At 38.2% G+C, this 25,428-nt stretch overlaps 1 protein-coding gene and 2 long non-coding RNA genes across 4 annotated transcripts in view; 1 reads left to right on the forward strand and 2 right to left on the reverse strand.

The window, feature by feature from the left end:
• Window positions 1-3,502: 3,502 nt before the first annotated feature.
• On the reverse strand, window positions 3,503-4,271 carry LOC129770572 (uncharacterized). Its single transcript, XR_008742142.1, has 2 exons — window positions 4,136-4,271; window positions 3,503-3,713 (listed from the first exon to the last, which is right to left on the reverse strand). It is a non-coding gene; the product is annotated as an uncharacterized LOC129770572 (long non-coding RNA).
• A 17,902-nt stretch (window positions 4,272-22,173) lies between these two features.
• Window positions 22,174-23,411, reverse strand: LOC129764902 (uncharacterized). The gene is made up of 3 exons (XR_008741286.1): window positions 22,857-23,411; window positions 22,594-22,800; window positions 22,174-22,536 (listed from the first exon to the last, which is right to left on the reverse strand). It is a non-coding gene; the product is annotated as an uncharacterized LOC129764902 (long non-coding RNA).
• Window positions 22,480-25,428, forward strand: part of LOC129764901 (phosphatidate phosphatase LPIN2) — a 37,181-nt gene continuing 34,232 nt past the window's right edge. For both annotated transcript variants that reach the window (XR_008741285.1, XM_055764534.1), the window contains exon 1: window positions 22,480-22,665. The gene's annotated coding sequence lies outside the window, so the exon portion shown is untranslated. The remainder of the gene's footprint in view (window positions 22,666-25,428) is intronic.

The raw sequence follows: 25,428 nt of genomic DNA on the forward strand, positions 1-25,428 counted from the left end.
TAAAACGTTGAAACAGTATATTCCCGTACTCGAAAAATTCAAACAAAAAAACATCATTTAAAAAAACGAACTTGTAAATTAAATTACGGGTCCATTTGAAGTTGCAGAAAAAAGTACAAGTCGAAACTTATAATTTGCTGTTGTATTTTGTTTATGCAACATTAACTTTTGATATGTAAAATGTAACACTAATAATATTAGTGTAAATAACTTGTAATGTTAGACTTGTAGACTTGTATTTCTAGATTCATTATGCAACAGGAATCTACGAGTTACAAGTAACAAGACTAATATTATTAATGAAATTTCGATTATGCAACAGGGCCCAGGTCCTGAAAAGCAACCGTTCGATGTTACTGAAGAGTGGAAAGATAACGGCCAAAGCAGACAACAAACAACCGCCGAGGAACAAACCGCGTGGGAAACATGAAAAAGCAATACACTAGCGATGGTGAGAACACGTCTTTATTCTGCTGGTAGATAATTTTAACTGACATAAGTAAACGTTTTTCTCTCTCTCTCTCATATTTTCAGCTTTCGTGGCTATTGTTATTTTGACAGAGTATACGTGCCCATTAGCTGAACACACTGACAAGAACACCGAATAGTTGATTACCGAGTTCAGCTCAAGGCTCTATCATAGCATTTGAGGCAGTTGAGTCGGGCTAAGCCCAAGACCAGTTTTTCTGTGTACATGTAGTTTTTAACTTACCGTATTGCGTCGGGTAAAGTCGGGTCGGGTAAGTTCAGCCACATTCATTGCATTTGTATTATTCGAATCAAGTTATACCCAAGGCTTATATCATGGTGTGCGATTGAAGGCGTGTTCACAATGCTAACACGGAGTGAGCAAAGACGATTGCAAACAGGTTGTTTGGCTAGGGAGAGTTCGTGGTGAATGAAATAAACGCTAACAAGCCCTAATACACGATTTTCCAACACGTTTGTTTTTGTAAAAATAATTATGCATTTTGATATAGTCTTTGTTTTCTATATAGGGGGTAACTCTATGAAAAATGTAACGATTTATTAAGAGTTTTCAAACGCATATTACTAAAAATCGTTATTGCTACATATGTTGTGTATACCATTAGACAGTAAATTTTTTGCTTCAGACATGAAAAGTGAATATAGTAAAAAAGTTAACAATTTGACCATTAACATGGGTATGTTATTTTGATTTTACTTGCCACTCGTTTTCCCCCACAACGCAACGAGCAATCTTTTTGCCTACAATTCGGCGTTAGCTCACAATGTGATTAGATGCGTATTATGAATTATTCTCGTTTTGTCGATAGTAGGCATTATTCAGTTGGCAGAATCAATGGAGGGATGATCTAGGAATGGTCTTGAAGATGATATTGGATGGTTTCACTCTATTCTCGCCAAAGATTTGACGAGATCCTGGCCTAAAAGGTTAAATGTCGATAGAGATTTTATTAGACTGAAGTTCAGGTTGTTGTCCAACCAATTCGTCATTATATTGAGCATGTTGTTTGCCATGTAAAAAATGCAAATTAAGAATTTAACTGGCTGCTGATTTAGATGTTCGAATAGTTATATTCACGCATATTTTTCAGGGCTTTCATTTAGTGTATCAAAAAATATAGATTTTGAGCAATGAATTCAGATACAATTACTACACACAATCACAGTCCTAAGTCAAGATCCCGTCCGTGCCCCTAGGCCCAGACCCATCATTTTTTTTTTGTATTGAATGCAGCTGGAGATTAGGAAGAAATGATCGGTGGCGGTATATTGATAAGTTCGAAGCGGATAATAGAAAATTTTGAAAGCATTGAGAACAGTTATATGGCTGAAAATTGATCCTGTACGTTATGACTGCGGAAACAACTCTATGTGATGACAAGAGAACATATTAGAACAACTTCAGTTGGAACTTGTTGGAGCTCATGCTGCATCATGCTACAGAAATTTGAAAATTGTATATATTGAGGGGTGATAATTTCACAAATAATAATAAGAAAAATAACCAGAGAATGGAGTATTGTCTAGTCTTGTTTTTAGTCTAGGATTGATTAGTTGGTGCCGCGGGAATGAGAACTGCCCTGCACTCAAGGATAACAAACTATGAAAAGTGGCGGAATGTATTGCTAAATATCTGGAATCCTATGGATATTTGAACATGCAACTACATTTGAAGCGGAAACATCATGGGTTCATACATACTCTGTCTCATAGTCGCAAATGATGGATAATTCTTCGCTGATTCTAGAAGCAATGAAACGGATAATGAAGTCAGAACGAGAACTCCGAAAAAAGATTGTGACTCATGATTTTAAAATAACAATGAAGGATTTTCATGATAGAGACTACTCTTTGTTTCAGAATGCATTTTGTTTAATTGTACCTTGAACAAATGAAACAAAATCACAGACGATAATCGTCTCACTGTTGTCACTGTTGAAGTTGGTAACTAGAAAAAAGCTTTGTTATAACATTTGTGTAGCTCTGGTGGTGAAAGATAAACAAGTGAGTGGATTTTAATCTGTCAATAGAGATAGACGTGTTTGGAACATTCGGAGATTTACATGAAATAAGTACAAGTAGTTATGGATTATCACGTACAGGAAAACGGAGTATGGAGAAGGAGGATGAACCACGAATTGGTACAAAACTCTACGGTGAACCCAGTATTCAGAAAGTCGCCAAAGCCGTACGATTGCGTTGGACAAGACATGTTATTAGAATGCCGGACAGCAACCCCATAAAAATGATGTTCGCATCGGAACCGGTAGGGACAACGAGAAGAGCCAAAATGTTACAAATTTCTAATTTTTTTTATGTAAAAAAATATCGCAAAACATCCATATGCATCGTTTTTATTGCTACCATTCCATTAGTGCGAAATATATTTTTACCATTTTTTACGAATTACGAATCCAGCATTGGACTGTGCGCTCCGTTTATTAGAGATGAACTATTTGTTAATTTAAGTCACTCCATGATCTTCATTCATATGGGGATATTAGGTTGAGAAAAAAGAAATCCCAAAAAAATCTCGAAAATTCAATACATTTTATAGTTTTCCTTGATAATGGCTAAAATGCAAGCCAGGCGGATGAAATCGCCGGAATGTGACGGTTTATAATTGACCTAAATCAAATCATCCTAGCTATGTTGAATGTAGTTTTGAAGTTTACGTAAAAATAATAAAGTTCTTCTCCCCCAACCTAATAATTGAAAAACGCGAAAAAGTGTACTATTGAGTAACACAATGCATGATCCATTTATAGTTTTTGTAGCCATGATATGAACACATTCTTGACAGGCAATTACACGGTGTAACGCGCAATGAACACGACCTGAACAACCGACTCACAATGTATAAAAGCAATGATGCGGAATTTGAAATAGGCAGTTCAGTCATATTTAGGAAGCAATCATGACGTGGTGTGAAAATGTCTCGCGATTGCTAATAATACTAGTCCTATTCAACGCTTTTTCATTTTTATTTGGGTATGCAACAGATTGAAAGTAGTTTTTAATTGTTCACACTTTATTTCTATATTTATAGACAACAAGGTGTTCTGGTATTCGGAACATTGAATGCCAATAGTACGCAAGCTCCACTTTCTGTCCCAGGACCATCGGATCCTCGTGTTGGTTCGCTGATACCCGGAGATATGCGATTTTAACACAACTCTGTTATTGAGAGAGGTTTTATTAAATTTATTATATTGGCTTTTGTTCTGAAATAATCGAGAAAGGACGGTTAGACACTTAAAATTGATTGACATGTCATTTAATAAGGGGTAAAATGTGAGAAAAAAGAAACGTTCTTAGTTTTCGTTGAAAGATGATCCGTTTGGTTATGACGTGCAACGTGCTTTGTACGAATATATTTTTTTCCTGTATTGCTCAAACAATCGAGAGGGTGAATTGCTGTGTTTGCACCGATTCAGTATAATGGGTTTCAATGTTCGCGCCTTCTATGAAAATAACTTCGAAAATAGTCTCTAATTATGTTTCTTCAGGTTGACGTTACGTTGTATGTGTGACACACTTTATATTTTATTGGTGTTAGGTATAGCTGAGCTTGGAACGCCGCGTAGAGCGTTAAGTCACGTTGACGGTCCACTTCGAAAATGTGCGTTTTCATATAGACACTCACATTGATGCGTTGCGTCGTTCCAATAAATGCTGATGTTATGACCGAGGGAACTTATTATTTCGGGAAAACAAAAACCACTCTGAATACTTTTCTATAACCTTTAATTTAATCCGCGTGTTTCTTCTCTGACAATATTGATACGAATGACAATAAGTATTTACGATGCTTTGAAGTTTACAGTCGAGGTAATTAGAATACACAGGTTGTTGAAATCACAAGGTAAATATATGACATTTCTTCCCCCCTTATTTATTCAAAATGTTACAGATTCAATTTCTTCGGTGGTTTTATCATTCGGGTTGATCTTCTCGGCGTTTGCTGGTTCGAAGTCATACTTGGTCCACATTCTGGTCCAACTGGGTTCGTTCGATCAATTGTAGATTGCTGCGGCTCTGGAGCCGACACAGCATCCGGTCCAACTATGGAACTCGAAGGAACAGCAGCAGGCCTGCTGATAGATTTGGGTATGTCCGGTGCGTTCTGTACAGCAATGCCACTCGGAGCGTTCGTACCAGCTTCAGCCGATGGAGTTTCGTTTCGTAGAATCGGCACCTCAGATATACTGCTTCGGTTTGTAAGTTTGGTCCCACTTCACGCAGTTGGTCGATGTGACGCTAACAGATACGATTATCGTCCAACTGTACACGATAGTGTAACTTTCCCAGCTTCTCCAGTACGCGGCCATATTTCCATTTCTCCTGATCCAAGAAGTCACGGGCAGCGACTCTTCCTCCCTCGGGAATAGATCTGACGTTGTGATCTACTTTCTCAGCGTTCGAAGAATCAGGCAACATTAGATCGAGACGAGAACGAATTTGGCGATTAAAAATCATCATTGAGGGGTACTTGCCTGTTGTTGGGTGGATAGTCTTCCGGTAACTCAATAAAATATTGCATAGTTCACAGTGCATTCCTGATTTTTCGCAGCGTAGAGCTTTCACTTTGTTCTTGAACGTGTGGACGAATCTCTCTACTTGACCATTCGTCGCAGGATGGTACGGCGCACCCATTTTATGGAAGATACCGTTCAGCTTAAGAAATTTCTGAAATTCACCTGAGGTGAACTGCACGCCATGATCGCTAACCAACACGCAAGGTATCCCATAGGCAGCGAAAAACTCTCTATATGAGTTAAAAATATTTTTTTTTTGATAAAATATTTTCCCATGAACGGCCCCGCAAAGTCAACATGTACTCTTTCGAAAGGGTGAGTTGGAGGTTCAGAGCAATGCAAGGGTGCCTTTACTGGATTCGGACGCGTGACTTGGCAAGACGCACAATTCTTGACCAACTCCTCGATATCTCTGTCAATTCGCTCCCACCACACATAACCTCTAGCAAGCGACTTAAGACGAGTACTTCCAAAGTGTGTGGAATGCAATTCGTTGAGTACCTTTAACCGTAATTCGGGAGGAACGTACATTCGAATTCCTCGCATTATGCATCCTTGCTGCAACGCAAATTCACTTTTATCGATACCAAACCTATCCTTTGCATCAACGATTTTTCCATTTTTCAGTCCTTCAACCAATACCTTGACCGATGTATCAGCTGCAGTTACTTTGGCCAAGTCCTTAGCAAGGCAAAGTCTCGATATTGCTGATCTCCAAAACATCAACCTCTTCAATAACGTTCTCTGGAGTCTTCACGCTGATCGGCAATCGAGAGAACGCATCAGCATTGTAATGCTGTTTAGTGGGCCGAAACTTAATTTTGTAATCGAAAGATTGCAAGAATGTAGCATAGTGCTGCATCCTCAAAGCTGCCATGGTTGGTAAACCTTTCGTTTCCGAGAAGATCTGCTTGACAGGTTCGTTGTCCGTGTAAAGAACGAACTTGCGACCGTACAGATACTGATGGAATCTTCGTATCCCAAATATTATGGCGTACGCCTTACGATCTATTTGCTTGTACTTACGTTGGGTCTCGTTCAAAGTCTGTGACGCATATTGGATAGGTCGCTCTGACCCATCCGGGAAAATGTGACTGAGGACAGCTCCGACTCCATACTGTGATGCATCAGTCGCCAACACCAATGGCAACTCAGGATTGTAATGCACCAGTAAACTGTCAGCTTGCATTTCTTCTTTCACTTTCCGAAACGCATCTTCGCAAGACCTTGACCATTGGAACGCCACATCATTGCGCAACAACCGATTCAGTGGGTAAATTAGCGTGCTGAGATGCGGGAGAAAACGTTCGTAGTAATTCACTAAGCCCACGAATGATCGCACTTGCTCTTTGTTCTCGGGTGTGGGCATATTTTGCACCGCTTCGATCTTCTTTTGTACTTTATGTATACCGTGACGATCAATTATGTAACCACAGTACTCAATTTGGTCCGCAAAGAACTGGCACTTGTTCAAGTTCATTCGCATACCGTATTTGCTCAAACGTTTTAGCACTTCTTCGAGTCGTTGCAAATATATTTTGTCATTCGGACCCGTTACGCGTATATCGTCCAAGAACACTGTCACACCTTCTATCCCATTCAATACTTCTTCCATCAAACGTTGCCAAATGGCAGGCGCCGAGCTGACGCCGTACATCAGGCGTGTCGGCTTATACAGGCCCAAATGTGTATTCAGCGTCAGGATTTCTTGTTGCTTCGGATCCACTTCTAGCTGCAGATAAGCCTGAGACAAATCTATCTTTGTAAATTTCTCGGCTCCTGCCACATTCGCGAACAGTTCTTCAATTGTGGGCAGAGGATGTTCATCCACAACTAGGTTCGGGTTTACACACGCAACACACATTATTGTAACAGGTGAACCGCTGTCAACCTCAAACTTTACACTCGAATCATTCATCGAAAGCACAACCCAGAATTTATCTACTCGGCTCTTCGTGTCGTACAAGCCACAAACTTCGTCAGCGTAAACTTGCTCTTCCATTTGTTCACATTCTTCCACACCTTCTTCTACTTGGTGAGAGTTACTCTTGTTCTTCTTCACACTTTCTCTATGTGACCTGTCAGGCGGCAAAAATTGCAGACTGTCTTCACATGAGCGCACTCATTTGCGAAATGATTTGTGCTTCCGCACCGGTAGCATGCAGTCTTTTTCGAATCATGTTTCGAATCTCCATTTTGGTTGGAGTGGTTCGCAGCGGCCGCAGCAGATGTACCCTTTCATTTAGCATTCTTGTTTCCTGGGTGTTCTACCAAATTCATCTCTGCCTTAATAAGGGACTGGATCTCCTGTCCTCCCCGCGCCGACATTTCCATAGCCATTTCACGAGCTTTATCTAGTGTAAGATCATGCACTTCCAACAGCCGCGCCTGAATTCCTCGATCTTTCAGGCCGAAAACGAATTGATTTCTCAAAGCAGTATTTAAGTATTCGCCGAAATTGCAAGTAATTGCCAATTTACGTAGCGCAATTAGGTAATCATCAATCGACTCGTCCGCTCGTTCGTCGCATTGGTTCCAGCATTTGAAGCGGAAATTTTCCAAGATTTCGAGTGGGCGCGGGTTAAAATGCGTTTCCAACAGCTGCACGATCTCGTCGTACGTTCTGGTCTGTGGTTTAATGGGAGCCAGCTTGTCGGAAATGATGTCGTAGCTCTCTCCACCCATATAGTGGAGCAGCATCAGACGTTTCATATCATCCGGAACACGAAACAGCAGAAAAACACCTTCCAAACGCTCCACCCATCGAGACCACTTCATGCGGTAGCGATCGAATGGTTCGATGGTGAAGTTTGATTGCATCGCCAGCGGCGCAGCCAAAGCAGCAGCAGAAGCAGCAGGATTCCGACAATTTTGTTTCGCACCGTTTCCCGCTGGTGCACTATTTTTATTTTCTAACATCCTCGTCGCCAGATTAAATGTTATGACCGAGGGAACTTATTATTTCGGGAAAACAAAAACCACTCTGAATACTTTTCTATAACCTTTAATTTAATCCGCGTGTTTCTTCTCTGACAATATTGATACGAATGACAATAAGTATTTACGATGCTTTGAAGTTTACAGTCAAGGTAATTAGAATACACAGGTTGTTGAAATCACAAGGTAAATATATGACAGCTGAACTTTGTTTTTAAGATTAAAATGAATCAAGGGCATCACATGAATTATTGCTTTAATCGCTGAATGACGATTTGCTTCGTTCTAATTTACACAAAAGTCACAGGAGGTTGTGTCCGACACGACCGCATAGTTGACGTAGGATTACGTTAGGCTGTCTGTCGCATGCTGATTTTGGAAATGTTTGAAAAAATATATTGTTAAACTCTTTGATAATGATCTGCTGGCCCTGAAAAGGGCCGTTTGGTTTGGTTGTTGGATAGTTTTTGTTCACTTAACCAGTGTTATTATCGAGCTTCCGGTATCAGTGATAGAAAGTTGTTTCAGCTCCGATGCCCGTTTACGGGATGTGAGACACAACTAAATTGTTGACCGCTCAGATTCGATGCTCGTCTTGAATTTCACTGCTGCACCTTCACCATGTCAAGAAGCACGTTCTCGCACTTCTGACGGAGGGAGCGTACCCGAAACGCTCCGCTCGTGATACTTGCTGCTGCCACTAGTAGTAAGTAGTAGTAGTAGTTTGCCGCTGCTTCTACTGCCATAGAAACTCAATGTGAGGCACAGCTCGCCTATTGACCAGTCAGCTTCGTTGCTCGCCTTGATATAAGCTGCTTCCACTATTGCTGCTGCTACTTGTTGTCCGTTCCACATCCATTGTGAGAATGAATGATATCTACGAGTGCTTCCTCGTTTTATATCATTTGGTATGTGTGAACTACGCGCCTATTCCTCTTGCTTGATACAAATATTTGGCTTATCGGGCGCGAAAAAGCGAAGCGAAGTTTTAATATAGCTTTTAAAAGTATGATATCATAACCCTTTTCATCATCGATGCTTTTTCAACAAATAGTCGCTCAATTGATCGAATACTTAAAAACAACGAATGTTCCATGATGAATTGAACGAAAATTTTAGACATTTCTAGCCGTTATACGACGGTTCCCTGTTAATTGCACCTGGTCAAAGAAAAAGCAAAACTTAACAATATTTTTGATCATAGTTTTACATCATTTTTATGATTAGTGGAAAACAATAAATTAAACTCTTTCGTTCAAAGCAATATCGATAGTCCTGAAAAGGACTGGTTGATTTCTCTGTTCATGTTCATGTTAGTCGGATGTAGGCAGTTGTTTACTTTTTAGCAGCGGTAGTTTTCTCCAAAGCCGTTGCTGCTTTCTTTGGCTTTGGCATCTTCGGCTTCTGTGCGTCGGTTTGCGTGGGGTTTCGTTGACACCACCACGGCGAGCTGAACGACGGGTAGCGTGTTTGATACCCTTCATGATGCCAAGAACACGTTCTCGTACTTCTGACGAAGAGAACGTGCCTGAAACGCTTCGCTCGTGATGCTTGCTGTTGCCACAAGTACTAAACCGGTTTCAGCAATCGTTGCTACTGTTTGCCGCTTTTTATGCTGCCATAGAAGCTCTATGTGAGGCGCAGCTCACATTTTGACCGCTCAACTTCGATGCTCGCCTTAAGAAAAGCCGCTTCCACTGCTGCTGCTATCCACTTGTTGTTGTCCGTTCCACGTCCGTTGTAAGAATGGATGAGATCCACGTATACTCCTTCCTTTTATATCATTTGGTATGTGTGAAGTAGGCGCCTCCTACTCGATTTCCATGCAGCTTGCCGGTGAACGAACGAATCGGACGCGAAAATAAATGACGTCAATTTCGACCAAACAGGACTGGGTATCTCTGTTTGGATTGGGGTTGAGATTTTTCAATTGTTCGATAGTTAGTTACATGATAAATACTATTTTATTCAATGTGAAAAATTGTTATGGAGTGCCGGAATCGTTTGATGCAAAAATCTCACCAATCCATCATGAAATGAATGAGTAATAAGCGTTTGAAATTGGACATTTTCTCACGACGTGATCGATTTTCGTTTTTCCATTTGTACCCCAATATGTTCCCGAAAGACGTAATCCTACGTCAAAAAAGTGGCGGCGTATTTGCTAGATTGTGATTTTAAAAAAGATCGGCCATGACAACCGGTAGCCGACTCTAACTCCCCACAATTATTAGTCTTGCCATTTCCCCGTTGGAAGCCTTGAAAGCTGGTTGTGACAAAAATATCAGCCGGATGCTGTTTTGCACGACCATATTCACAATGCTCTTCTTGAACATTTCAGTAGTCATGCTAACCGTTATCTTATTGACCTACACACAAGCAAACGGATCGGATGTGAAAAGGAAATTAATAAGATCATGAAATAACATTTTGTTTAATGAGCTAAATATTTTGATTTTATTGAGTCATTAAACTGGAAGTTGCTGTTTTTTTAAATATTTTTTTCTGGAAAGCTGAGGATTTTTCAGATAACATATCCCGATTTCATCGATGCTATTTTTTTTGAGATATGAATTTTCAAAGTTAACCTATAGAAACAATTTTGCCACTACAAAAATTCATAACTTTTAAGCTACATGACCGATTAAGGCTAGCTCATTGGCTTCAATTTGATATGTCGATCATTTGAATCGGTTAAGTGATTCAAAAGTTATGAATTCAAAAAATAAGTCATTTTTGTGAAAAAGTGAAAAAAAGACGGGTGGGTAATGTCGAGGACATAACCGGAGTGACGTAGGACTATACAAAGGGGACAGCTTTTGTTAAATATATATTTTAAATATATTGTTTTATTTTCTTCTCCTACGTGAATACCTACCTATCTACCTGAAAAATGGATTAGTTTACTGTTTACTCTTTATGAATATGTTGATGGTTCTGAGAAGAACCTTTGGTGTTGTGTTTTTGTTATCACTCGATATTCCCATCTTGTTCGGTTAAACCTTTCTGTTTAGCTATTGCGTTTGCCACTCGCCACAGCTTTCACAGTTGGAAAATTTCTTCCCATCCAGCTTGTGACATGTTGTTCAGTAAATTACATTTAATGCGACGTGCCGGAGAAACACTTTGCCACTCACTGAAACTAATTGTTGCTTTGATGAGCGCCGAACCTCAAGCTGCTCTGTTCTTGATGCGGGTTTTCTGATTGTCGTGAGCAGCTTTGCAAGCCAACTCGAGCACTCCGACGGCCGAAACTCTATAATCGCTGTTAGGTATACTGGTGCTCCGGCACCAATCCGTTCGGCCTAGCTACCCTTGCGGAGCAATCAGTGAATGTGACCAACAGGGAACTGGAGACCTGCACGGTTCGAGTGAGACTTTGCCTTTCCCTTAACTTGTCCTCCTTTGTTACGTCCACGATGCCGATGCCGTACAACCACACGGGTTTACGGTTTGAAAGAAAATAAGATATTTTTTTGGGGTCCGCGTGTTTTATACTCTAGCGGTACACACTCACAGGATAGAGACAAATCGGCAGACTCAGCCAGAGGGGCGAGTCCAACGAGACGAACGAATGAGCGTTAAAAGGGAACGATGGCAAAAAAATACATTCATTACGATTTGTTCGCTCGTTGGATTCACATGCAGGCTAAAAAGCGTCCTTTTCAGGATCACAAAATTATCTTCAATCTAAAGAGTTTATTGTTTTGTTATCACTCGATATCCCCATCAAGTTCGCCTAAACCTTTCTGTTTAGCGATTGCATTTGCCACTCGCCACAGCTTTCACAGTTGGAAAATTTCTTCCCATCCAGCTTGTGACATATTTTACAGTAAATTACATTCAATGGCACGTCGCATTACCACCACTCAGTATCGGATTGGAGGTAATTTTAACCTGTAATTGAACATTTGCGATGACAGCGGTACAGTGTCGACTTTCAATGTGGGGTCATAATTTGGACCCCGAACTCTATGTTTACAAAAATGTCCAACTAAATATGTCACATTACAGGTCCGTCCAATTAGCTAAATGTCGAGATAAGAGTAAATTACTGTACTTTCAATCTAGAAGCAATTTAAGAATTGATGAAAATCAATAAGCTCAGAACAACTTATGAAAAAATCAATTTGTGTTTTATTATTATTTTGGATAATGTTTTAGAAAGCATTGAACTGTATTTCCCAAACTCTTTTTTGGAAGGTTTAATGGCCCTGAAAAGCGCCTTGTTTTATGGAATGGTTCCAATTTAGAAAACTTAGTACTCGTGGTTTTGAAAAAAACCATTTCGAACGCCCTCGATGCCGCCTTGTTCTGGATTTGCCACCAAAGCAGTTTGTATAAAGAACAAACTTTTTTCTTCTGCTACCTGATGCCGTTCTGCGATTGCGTTTGCCACTCGCCACTCGCTGCAACTGCCTGTTGTCTTGATGTCCACCGACCCGAATGTGTTCTGTTCCGAATGCGGGTTTTCTTATCGTCGCGAGCAGCTTTGCCAGCTAACTCGATCACTTCGGCGGCCGAAACTATATAACGCCGGCTAGGTGGACTGGTGCACTGATACTAACGCGCTCGGCCTAGCTACCCTTGCGGGGAACTCCAGATCAACACGGTTCGAGCGGGATTTTGCCTTTCCCTTCACTTTTCCTTCACTTTTACCATGTCCAGACATGGCTGCTTGGGTTGGTTTGTTGATTTGTTGTGATGCGAACCGATGTGGTGTACGGTTTGAATGAGAATGATCGTTACGGAAGGAAGGTCTTGTATTATAGAGACTTTAAACTTTTGCAGTTCATTCGTCTCTAACCTTGAGAAAGGTCCTTTGAAAACTCTACTCTATTCTACTCCAGCGCTACCACCTCCACCCTCTTGCCTTGAGAAAGGCACTCGATCCCTCGCCGTCCAGCCCGTCCAGCAATGATGTTGTCCAGTCGGTGTCCACACAAAGAATGATCGTTACGGCAGCGGAGCGGGGATTTTTAAGCTGACTGGCTGGCTCGAGAATTACGCATGTGAGACTGCGACCAATGTTTCGTTTATTTTTTTCTTTTTCCTTTCCAATCGTGCTTCATTGTATTTCGCTGCTGCTCTGGTTGCCCGTTCTGGTCGGTACGATTTGAGAAGCACAAAATGGACCAATCAAAAATGGGCACATAGTGCATTTTGACAATGCTTGATATTTCACAATTATTCAATTATTTATCTCAAGAAAAATGAAATATTATTCGTTATGATAGATGCGTGGATATATTTCCTATCAATTGATGCAAAAACCTTTGCGATCTATTGAGAAATGCTCGAGTTATAAGCGTTCCAAATCTTGCATTTTTTCCTACTTGTTCAGTGCCTAGATTTCCATTTCACCCCCTATATCTTCCGGTTAGACGTAGTCCTACGTCAAAATGGAGTTTTCGGACCACCCTAAAATGGAAATGGGCACCCTAATAGAAAAAAAAAATTAAAAAAATGCGGGTCTAATGTTTTGCGATAAAGAACAAAATTACCACATTTGACGAGAATCTGAGAACCACTATATCGGTTTCACATGGAATGGCTGTATATATAGCCTTAAAATAGAAATGCCGTTCAAAAAAAATCTTAGAAAGATCACCCAAAAAACTTGTTAAATTGTTCAAAAATCATAAATTCATCATCAAAAACGGCCGTACTCGACAAAATTAGACAAATGAGATTTTTCAGATAATTCACAAATTATAGAGTTGTTGGGAAAGTTCTAAAACGACCGTTCATTGGCATCTGACATGTTATAACCGAAAAACATTGAATGGACTACGTATAAACGCACTTCAGAAACGCAAACACAAATCGTGACGGGTGATGAAGAAAGGATTATTTACAACATTGTTGAGCGATTTTAAATAAGCGAAATGAACCACCGGTCGTTACCTCCGATAAATTCGAACAAGTACTGCTCGCGAATCAAAGGTAACGACAACGTCTAGAATTAGCCAATAGGAAAAGCGTCGTGTTCAGTCAGGGCAATGCCGGACTTCATGTTCCTTTGACAGCCCGACAGCAAATTTTACAGTTTGGCTGTAATGTGCTATCCCAGTTGTGCAAAAATCTCTTAATAGCAAGAACATAGACACTTTGAATAATATTAAAAAAAACACTCGGCCCGAAACCAAACAAATTCTGGGAGGATTGAATGTTTAAGCTACGTGAAAGATTGTGGAACAAAATGGTACATATATAATTAGGGGCTGTCCACATACCACGTGGACAACTTTATGGGGGAAACGGGTTACAAAATTGTCCATGCCTGTCCTCGGTGAGGGGGGTGTTAACGATATTTTTTTTATACATTTATATTTATTCATGAATAAATAAAATCTGTAATAAATTTTCACGATATTTTGAATGTTTGTCCATCTTGAGTGTTCCTGTGGCACTGTTTATCTGGCTACCTATGTTCAAAAAGTGTTAACATCTGAATTGTCAGTGAGGTTCAGGAATTCTGGTAATGCATACGAGATTTATTAAAAAAGTATCGCGACTTTTGAGTTTCCACGGATTACGTATATGCGATTTTCGATTTTTTTCTGACGTCATGTTGGTTGAAAGTTCAATTCATTTTTAACAGCTGCTTTGCTTGCACGCGTTCTGGCTCGTCTCCAATTTTTGCATATTCCAAAAATGGGTCCTGGAATCTGTATCAAATTTTAGGGGAAAAATAAAAATAAGTGTCAACAACAGAATAACCGTACGAGAAGATGCTGATGACGTAACCATATCGATTGGCTCATGCTAATGGCGATCTAACGCAAAATGTAAACGATCGGTGAGACATCTGGATTTTGTTTTTGAACTAAGAAAATGATGCTAATGTAACCTAAAACTCAAAAACAAATCACGTATATTTTACTTCCGGGCTTTCCAAGGTAGTTCTCACATGCAGGAATCGTGCATTTTTCTACTTGTGCTCTCGAATTTCCTTCTTTAATTCAACCATTGTCAACATTTTTATAGTTTTCACTACTGAAAGAGGTAAATAAATAACATGTTATATATAAATTTCTTACAAACTCATCGCAATCAAATTATCTTTTATGATTATAACATTGTAATTTATGGAAAGAACTACAAACCTTCCATAAGCTCACATGGCAAAATTTAAAACCATCATCACTTTCACCGCAGCGCCGCCTAGGTGTAGATTTGTACGTTAGATCGCCAATTGATGTTCACCAGGGATTTGGGCATGAGACGGATCGCCGCTAATTTCGTAACAAAATTACTCAATTTCGAACAAAAACATCATCACATCAACATTACTAAATTCACTCCAGAGGGCCATAACTGGTGACGAATCATGGGTTTATGGCTATGAAATGAGAGTCAAAGCTCAATCATTCCAGTGGAACAGACTCCGCTTCCGACTTCTAGTATAATGAAATTCCTTCCGAATCCGACTCCGATTCCATAGCCGCTATCACAACAGATTCTGCCGTAATTTTCTCTCATAGAAGAATAAAAAATGAAAACATTCTTGTTTTCGAAAACTGGTCCGGAATCGACCCCTCTATTGACTAGTCTCGTCTCAGGACGTATATACTGATTACATTTAATTATTCTAAACCATACGTTAGGCCATACGAATAAAAACAAAGTTCAGCTTTACTTTACTTCAATCGAGCAGTCGAGCAGTGAGATTGAGTTTTTTCTTTTTGGCATGAATAAAAGTAACAACTAAGTATTCACTTTTCCAAAATGTATGTTTAGCTGATTTCGTATGAATAAAACAGCATTTATGAAGTATTTACTTCGTAATTATCAAGTGTGCTCATTACCATACTTTGGATCTGAAAACATTTTTATTCGTTTTGATGATATATCCAATTTATGTTTAATGCTGCTATCTTGCGCTTAAAGTTAAACAAGTTCGTTTATTAGTTTAGGGGAGCGTAAAAAAATTGATTGATTTTCAGGTGAAATGAACACGTTTTTAAAATTAAAATTATGAATAAATATTAACCTTTCCGTACCAAATTACCATTCTGTTTAAATGAAAAACAATTTTTTGCAGATGGTGAAAAAATCTTATACGAACATTTTTTTTGAAGGACAACTTCATATTATAATGAAAAGTTTCAGTAACAATGTTGGAAATGTATAGTCAAAGGGTTAAATAAAAGTCGGAAATAAGTGTTAAGTAATTAAATAGCATTTTTAACATTTGAAAACTGGCTTCTGATAGGTATCACACTAACGAGATTGGGACCCAAATTATAGTCCCTATTTGAAGGCCGCCACCAGACGTCGGCACTATTCCTTTGTCATCGCGAATACACGCTTTGACCAAAAAAAAAAACGTTTTGAAACAAAACCTAAACAATCAGTTGACAGATGTCTGACAAAGTGAAAACTATGTTCGAATTCGAACATGCCTTAAAATGAAATTAGTAAAGTTAGCTTTTATTCATACGGATTCAAGTAAATACTAGGAAAGTTTACTTTACTTGGAAACGGGCAGAATAAGTAAATACTTGTTTTTTATTCATACGGCCTATTGTCTGAAAAACAGTCAAAATAGAGAAAGAGGCATATATGGGTAAACTGACCAGACGTCCCACTTTTCGTGGGACAGTCCCGCGTTTCAGCAAAGTGTCCCGCGTCAGATTACGTCCCGCGAAACGTCCCGCGTTTGTCAAAACTTAGTTAGTCGCTAGTTCTAGATCGTTTTCTCTATGAGCCAAAATTCTTTCGTGATCTGTGTGGGAATCGTAACCGATTGAAACGAATGTTCTGATTCAGTGTTCTGTTGGGCTATCTCGTATTTTTGTCCGATGCTTTGACTCATCAAGACAAAAAATTGTAAGGAGTTGTATCTAGGACACGACCGCATATTTTCAACGTACAACTACGCAATTATATTGTGCAATCCACTTGTTTACCACTTCGAATATTATTTTAGAATGCATGGAAATTTTTGTAATATATTATGTTCTTCGTTACAAATAAATTTGATGAACTCATTTTACGTTTGACATGATGCCCGGGACACCAAAATATATGAACGGAAGAATTGTCAAACGATCAAACGGTTCTCAAACCGCGAAAGTTCATTCACCACTAGTATCTGAAATGACGATTTTCCCTGGTTTCTCAGTTTGAAAGTACGTTTTAGGGAAATATATTCCGGTCTGCACAATGACAAGCGAGTGCAAAAGTACTCAACACTAGAGACGTCGGTTAATCGTTCGATTAATTCAAATAATCGAATATCTGCAATTTTATCCGAGTAATTTTGTATCGAATAATGAAAAATCAAAATATGAATACATCGAATAATTATCACAGTAATCGCGATCAATGAAAAAGGAAACATTTTTTTTCAAAAAATACAGTGCAAAATTTAAACTTTGTCGAAATTCATCGATTATGCTAAACCACCAAACCTTCAACCGTAAGAAGCATAAAAATAATTCCCTGATGGTGGAGAAGACTGGGGAGAAGAATTCAGCGTCTGCAGGAGTAAATAGCGGAATAGAAGGATGTGATCTAATCTCCCGTACTAAAGTGGTAGTATTCAAATTCAGAGTGCCAAGGAAAATAATAGTGGTCAATGATTCTACAAAAATACTTCTTTTGAACTAGTAGTTATAGGGACCAAGTAGAAATTTTCAAATAAATCTGCTATTTCAACAACATTCGAAGAACAGGTAGTTTTGAACACAAAAAATTGTATGTTGGTGCAATTAAAATATTTTGCATCATTTGCATGATGTGCTCTTTTTTCAATCGCCCGCAAAAAAAATCACGAAATGGTAAATTTATCAATCTACTGAATTACCATTCAAAAACTACTATTCTGCATATTCTGCATAATTTTTTTTTTATTATAAATGTCTGTTCATCTCGATTACAAGAAATAAATATTCGCTCGATTAATCGAATTCTGAAAGACAATTATTCGAATGAATCGATTATTTGGCCCCACGATTAATCGATAATCGAATAAACGAAAAATTTAGACATCTCTACTTAACACCAAAAAATACCCCCGACTTGCATGTTGCACATTAATTTTGAAGTTCGTGTTAAGGAAACACAACTCAGTGGGCAAAAAATACCCCCGACTTACATCTTTTTACAAAGCGGATTCCCCCAGGCACATTGATTTAGAAGTCTGTGTTAGGGAAACACAGCTTGGTGGAAACAAAAATACCCCCGACTTGCATGTATATTCGCAGAGCGTATTTCCTCAGGTACATCGATTTTGAAGTCTGTGTTGGGGAAACCGTAAATCGGGCCAATCAGAACTTGACAGTTAAGGCGTTGAAATAACGCTTGACATTTTACAGTTATTCAATTGTTCATCTTATGGAAAATAATATTTTATTAATTGCGATAGACGCGTATTTCCTATCAATTGATGCAAACATCTTTCCAATCGGTTAAGAGATGTTAGAGTTATAAGCATTCGAAATATGGGTAGGATTAGCACACCAATCCGCAGAATAAATGTATGGGAAAAAGGTTCTTCCAGTTTTTCTGAATTGAAACCGTTTAGAGATTAGCGAATTGTAATGTATAGCATATCAAACAAATCTAAGAGAATTTCCGATTCGATTGGTATGCAAATCATGAGAATTCGTTCACAGTGAAAGTAGTTATTAACGTTAACTTTATTTCATAAAAACGTGACCTGTATTCTGATTTGGCACCCTTCCTGAAAAACGTAGTTCTACGTCAAAACTTCTTCCTCTGTTTTTGACTACAACCATTAAAAAAAACATACGTCCGAAATCATCGCGACATCAATTTTTGAATTTTTTTATCAAATATCATATGCACATTGCTCTGCATATTCGGCAGATAATACGAACACGAACTTTGGTGGCTTTCTTAGGGAAGGCCAAGACGTCTATGACAAGCTTAAGGATCAACTTAAATACCGAAAATAGTTGTAGGACGCGTTGCTTATATCTTCAGCAACACAATTCAGGCGGCTGCGGATCAACTTCCCGTATAATTATCAAGATTCACAGTCATTTGAATATTTAAACTGTCGACGCTGAAAGATTTTCATGAGGAAATAGAGGTGGAGTATATGAAAATTCTGGGTAATCGAGTTTTCAAAACATTTTAACCATTGAAATCCAGTGTTTTGTCTATTGATAACAGACCCAGAGTTCTTTGAGACTTTTTTTGAAGATAAGTGATCTGAAATGTGGTTGTTAGGCTGCAGTTTTCCATACTGATGGATGTTGAGAGTGGCAATATTACAATCAGTTGTAAGTTGCATCTGATATTGACGATCTCTGGTTTAAGCACCGTGAAAGCGTAAGTAATCAGTTTGTACCATTAAATGTACAAAATGAACTGATGGATCTTGGAGAAAAATATATTTATACTGAAGGTTTTTTGGAGCTTATCACATTATTTGTCATGCCAAAAACTTCACGAATAAACGAGACTGGTTAAATTATTTCTGTATATTTTTACAGCTCATGTTTACATAACTTATATACACAACGTTGTTTTTTTTTCCAAAATTCTTTCGTGATCTGTGTGGGAATCGTAACCGATTGAAACGAATGTTCTGATTCAGTGTTCTGTTGGGCTATCTCGTATTTTTTTCCGATGCTTTGACTCATCAAGACAAAAAATTGTAAGGAGTTGTATCTAGGACACGACCGCATATTTTCAACGTACAACTACGCAATTATATTGTGCAATCCACTTGTTTACCACTTCGAATATTATTTTAGAATGCATGGAAATTTTTGTAATATATTATGTTCTTCGTTACAAATAAATTTGATGAACTCCTTTTACGTTTGACATGATGCCCGGGACACCAAAATATATGAACGGAAGAATTGTCAAACGATCAAACGGTTCTCAAACCGCGAAAGTTCATTCACCACTAGTATCTGAAATGACGATTTTCCCTGGTTTCTCAGTTTGAAAGTACGTTTTAGGGAAATATATTCCGGTCTGCACAACGACAAGCGAGTGCAAAAGTACTCAACACTAGAGACGTCGGTTAATCGTTCGATTAATTCAAATAATCGAATATCTGCAATTTTATCCGAGTAATTTTGTATCGAATAATGAAAAATCAAAATATGAATACATCGAATAATTATCACAGTAATCGCGATCAATGAAAAAGGAAACAATTTTTTTTCAAAAAATACAGTGCAAAATTTAAACTTTGTTTGTCGAAATTCATCGATTATGCTAAACCACCAAACCTTCAACCGTAAGAAGCATAAAAATAATTCCCTGATGGTGGAGAAGACTGGGGAGAAGAATTCAGCGTCTGCAGGAGTAAATAGCGGAATAGAAGGATGTGATCTAATCTCCCGTACTAAAGTGGTAGTATTCAAATTCAGAGTGCCAAGGAAAATAATAGTGGTCAATGATTCTACAAAAATACTTCTTTTGAACTAGTAGTTATAGGGACCAAGTAGAAATTTTCAAATAAATCTGCTATTTCAACAACATTCGAAGAACAGGTAGTTTTGAACACAAAAAATTGTATGTTGGTGCAATTAAAATATTTTGCATCATTTGCATGATGTGCTCTTTTTTCATCTCGATTACAAGAAATAAATATTCGCTCGATTAGTCGAATTCTGAAAGACAATTATTCGAATGAATCGATTATTTGGCCCCACGATTAATCGATAATCGAATAAACGAAAAATTTAGACATCTCTACTTAACACCAAAAAATACCCCCGACTTGCATGTTGCACATTAATTTTGAAGTTCGTGTTAAGGAAACACAACTCAGTGGGCAAAAAATACCCCCGACTTACATCTTTTTACAAAGCGGATTCCCCCAGGCACATTGATTTAGAAGTCTGTGTTAGGGAAACACAGCTTGGTGGAAACAAAAATACCCCCGACTTGCATGTATATTCGCAGAGCGTATTTCCTCAGGTACATCGATTTTGAAGTCTGTGTTGGGGAAACCGTAAATCGGGCCAATCAGAACTTGACAGTTAAGGCGTTGAAATAACGCTTGACATTTTACAGTTATTCAATTGTTCATCTTATGGAAAATAATATTTTATTAATTGCGATAGACGCGTATTTCCTATCAATTGATGCAAACATCTTTCCAATCGGTTAAGAAATGTTAGAGTTATAAGCATTCGAAATATGGGTAGGATTAGCACACCAATCCGCAGAATAAATGTATGGGAAAAAGGTTCTTCCAGTTTTTCTGAATTGAAACCGTTTAGAGATTAGCGAATTGTAATGTATAGCATATCAAACAAATCTAAGAGAATTTCCGATTCGATTGGTATGCAAATCATGAGAATTCGTTCACAGTGAAAGTAGTTATTAACGTTAACTTTATTTCATAAAAACGTGACCTGTATTCTGATTTGGCACCCTTCCTGAAAAACGTAGTTCTACGTCAAAACTTCTTCCTCTGTTTTTGACTACAACCATTAAAAAAAACATACGTCCGAAATCATCGCGACATCAATTTTTGAATTTTTTTATCAAATATCATATGCACATTGCTCTGCATATTCGGCAGATAATACGAACACGAACTTTGGTGGCCTTCTTAGGGAAGGCCAAGACGTCTATGACAAGCTTAAGGATCAACTTAAATACCGAAAATAGTTGTAGGACGCGTTGCTTATATCTTCAGCAACACAATTCAGGCGGCTGCGGATCAACTTCCCGTATAATTATCAAGATTCACAGTCATTTGAATATTTAAACTGTCGACGCTGAAAGATTTTCATGAGGAAATAGAGGTGGAGTATATGAAAATTCTGGGTAATCGAGTTTTCAAAACGTTTTAACCATTGAAATCCAGTGTTTTGTCTATTGATAACAGACCCAGAGTTCTTTGAGACTTTTTTTGAAGATAAGTGATCTGAAATGTGGTTGTTAGGCTGCAGTTTTCCATACTGATGGATGTTGAGAGTGGCAATATTACAATCAGTTGTAAGTTGCATCTGATATTGACGATCTCTGGTTTAAGCACCGTGAAAGCGTAAGTAATCAGTTTGTACCATTAAATGTACAAAATGAACTGATGGATCTTGGAGAAAAATATATTTATACTGAAGGTTTTTTGGAGCTTATCACATTATTTGTCATGCCAAAAACTTCACGAATAAACGAGACTGGTTAAATTATTTTTGTATATTTTTACAGCTCATGTTTACATAACTTATATACACAACGTTGTTTTTTTTTTGTTGGTGTCCCGCGTTAGACCTCTGGTCATATGGTCACTTTATATATGGGACATGAGTAAAATTACAGCACGACAACGCTTCGTTACGTGAGTGTTTTGGACGCCATCCAAACACTGAAATAGAATCTGCTACCGCTTCTTCTGTATTCTTCAGACTCAATTCCTAGTTTCTTATTTTGTCGCATAAATTTTCTTCAGCTCAAAACCTATGACAAAACATACCTAACATTGTCCCCAACACACACCACTATACGTTCAATTGAGTGCCCACCTCTCATAATACTCCAGGCCTACAGACGGGGAGATGATTAGTCAGCTGTCATCTTTTGTTCAGTTCAAAGTCCTGCTCTTGCTGCAGTTTGAATGGAACTGGAAGAAAAGTGAAAAATTAGTGAATTATACAGTGAGACTGACGATCCAAACTACCTATTTGCTGCAATCTAGTGTGTTTTACATTTGATATCGAGCTCAGTGAAACGTGTTCTTCCAATTTCATAGGTATGTATTCTGAAATGTGCTCGGATTTGATGGTCACGATGAAAAATCGATAAATTGATCCCGTCTGGGGGACCTCCCAATATCAAGCTTTCCAACTTGAAGTTTAATGTTTGTGGATTCAGTCTTACGCTAATTCTAATAAGAAATAATACTGTAGAGCAATCAAGATGTTTGTATTTTTTCTATATTACAATGTGAGAAGCTACTATCCGGAATATGGTAATTTTGCAGCTAATCTTTTGGATTATTATAACTGTAGGCCTCTCCAACGTTCAGCTATGGCTTAATTCAACTTATTAGATTTTGAATATATGAGCTAAAATAGCCAGAATGATTAGTTTGGTAAAAAAAAATATTTCGTTTTTTCAGTCTGCTTTTTTCTGGCAATTCAGTTGAATAGCATCTATTTTACTACTGTTGGTCTGAGTGTATCGGTGTTGTGTATACATAGCGAGAAAGTATTGGTAGAGTAGTTGAAACAGGTGATTCTTATATACAATCGTACAATGTCCGACGCGCGTGCTAAGCAAAACACCAGGCTCGTATGATAGTCTGCCCATTTTTTCATTAATTCATTTGTATCTAGTTTTTGAACAAAAAGTGTACAAGTACAAAATTGTAAACACATGATCTTAGTCTACTGAAGCTGAAGCAAGACACTTGCTAGTAGGAGAACATTGTTGCACATGTTACGAAATGATCACAAAATCTACCACCCTGGCGGCTTTTCTATTTCAGCTGTGAGAATTTAGTATTGAGTGTTATGAGTACTATTTCACTGTCTCAAATGCTAAGTTAGAAGTGTTTGAATAGTTCAAACTATCAATCGGTTTGTCCGATGCATGAATGTGTTTTATATACTTTACTATCTGTGCAGCGGTTTGCGTCTGGTTGTATATAGCGACTATGTTGCCGTTACAATCGTCCGCTCGACGGAATACCTGATAAGCAACTTGTTTACACCTCTAAACGACGTCACACGATGACGACGATGCAGTCAACATAGAGTAGAGATGAACGGGGGGCGGTGAGAAATTTTTTCTAGCCGTAACAGGTCGCCACTGCGACGCACCATGCGGCTGTGACGATGGCGCCACTCCTAGACCTCGCTTCTGATTGGTTCGCCTTGTGAAGGCGCGTCTCGCATTAGATCAGGAGCGAGATCAGCGACGTGAGATCGTTTAGAGAATGTTTACGGCGAGCTTGCGTATTCAGTGTGCTATTTTGAAAATGCCGACTTAGATAAATAAATAACACTTGTTTACTGCAACGCCAGGCATTATTTCCAAGGACATGCATACGCTTCCTAAATGCGTAGTCAATAATAATTGCACAACAAAGTTGAATGCTGCTTCTTTTTTGCTCCTCAGACGTCGTTTTTTGTGTTTGTATACAGACTCCAGTTCGAATTTTTTTTCTCCATACAAATGTCAAGCAGATATAGTGCAACAAAACTTTATGTGTATGTTATGCAAATTGGCCTTTTTTAAACTATAAGACGCAATAGAAACAGAATAACGACTGTTCTAGTCGTTTCGAGGCAGAGCCGTGCCTCTGAATCTTGTCTTGCGAGATTTTGTAACATTCTGACGAAAATTTTAAGTTATATTTAGAATTAAATTCGTCCTTGAATTGATGTGATTTGAATAATATCATCCTCGTTTCCCTCAATCTTCAATCTTTTGAGGTCAAGTAATTAACGAAATCAGTTATAATACAAAACGTGATGGGATACTGGCTAAATCGGTTAAATCCCCTCAGGCCTCGGAATTTTTCAATAAGAAATTCTTATCTGTGTATCTTTAAACACGCTAATTATAAGAACTACGCAATTATATTATGCAATCCACTTGTTTACCACTTCGAATATTATTTTAGAATGCATGGAAATTTTTGTAATAGATTATGTTCTTCGTTACAAATAAATTTGATGAACTCCTTTTACGTTTGACATGATGCCCGGGACACCAAAATATGTGAACGGAATAATTGTCAAACGATCAAACGGTTCTCAAACCGCGAAAGTTCATTCACCTCTAGTATCTGAAATGACGATTTTCCCTGGTTTCTCAGTTTGAAAGTACGTTTTAGGGAACTATATTCCGGTCTGCACAACGACAAGCGAGTGCAAAAGTACTCAACACTAGAGACGTCGGTTAATCGTTCGATTAATTCAAATAATCGAATATCTGCAATTTTATCCGAGTAATTTTGTATCGAATAATGAAAAATCAAAATATGAATACATCGAATAATTATCACAGTAATCGCGATTAATGAAAAAGGAAACAATTTTTTTCAAAAAATACAGTGCAAAATTTAAACTTTGTTTGTCGAAATTCATCGATTATGCTAAACCACCAAACCTTCAACCGTAAGAAGCATAAAAATAATTCCCTGATGGTGGAGAAGACTGGGGAGAAGGATCAGCGTCTGCAGGAGTAAATAGCGGAATAGAAGGATGTGATCTAATCTCCCGTACGAAAGTGGTAGTATTCAAATTCAGAGTGCCAAGGAAAATAATAGTGGTCAATGATTCTACAAAAATACTTCTTTTGAACTAGTAGTTATAGGGACCAAGTAGAAATTTTCAAATAAATCTGCTATTTCAACAACATTCGAAGAACAGGTAGTTTTGAACACAAAAAATTGTATGTTGGTGCAATTAAAATATTTTGCATCATTTACATGATGTGCTCTTTTTTCAATCGCCCGCAAAAAAATCACGAAATGGTAAATTTATCAATCTACTGAATTACCATT

The sequence above is a fragment of the Toxorhynchites rutilus genome, chromosome 2 (genome assembly GCF_029784135.1).
Source record: "Toxorhynchites rutilus septentrionalis strain SRP chromosome 2, ASM2978413v1, whole genome shotgun sequence".
Taxonomy (NCBI): Eukaryota; Metazoa; Arthropoda; class Insecta; order Diptera; family Culicidae; genus Toxorhynchites; species Toxorhynchites rutilus.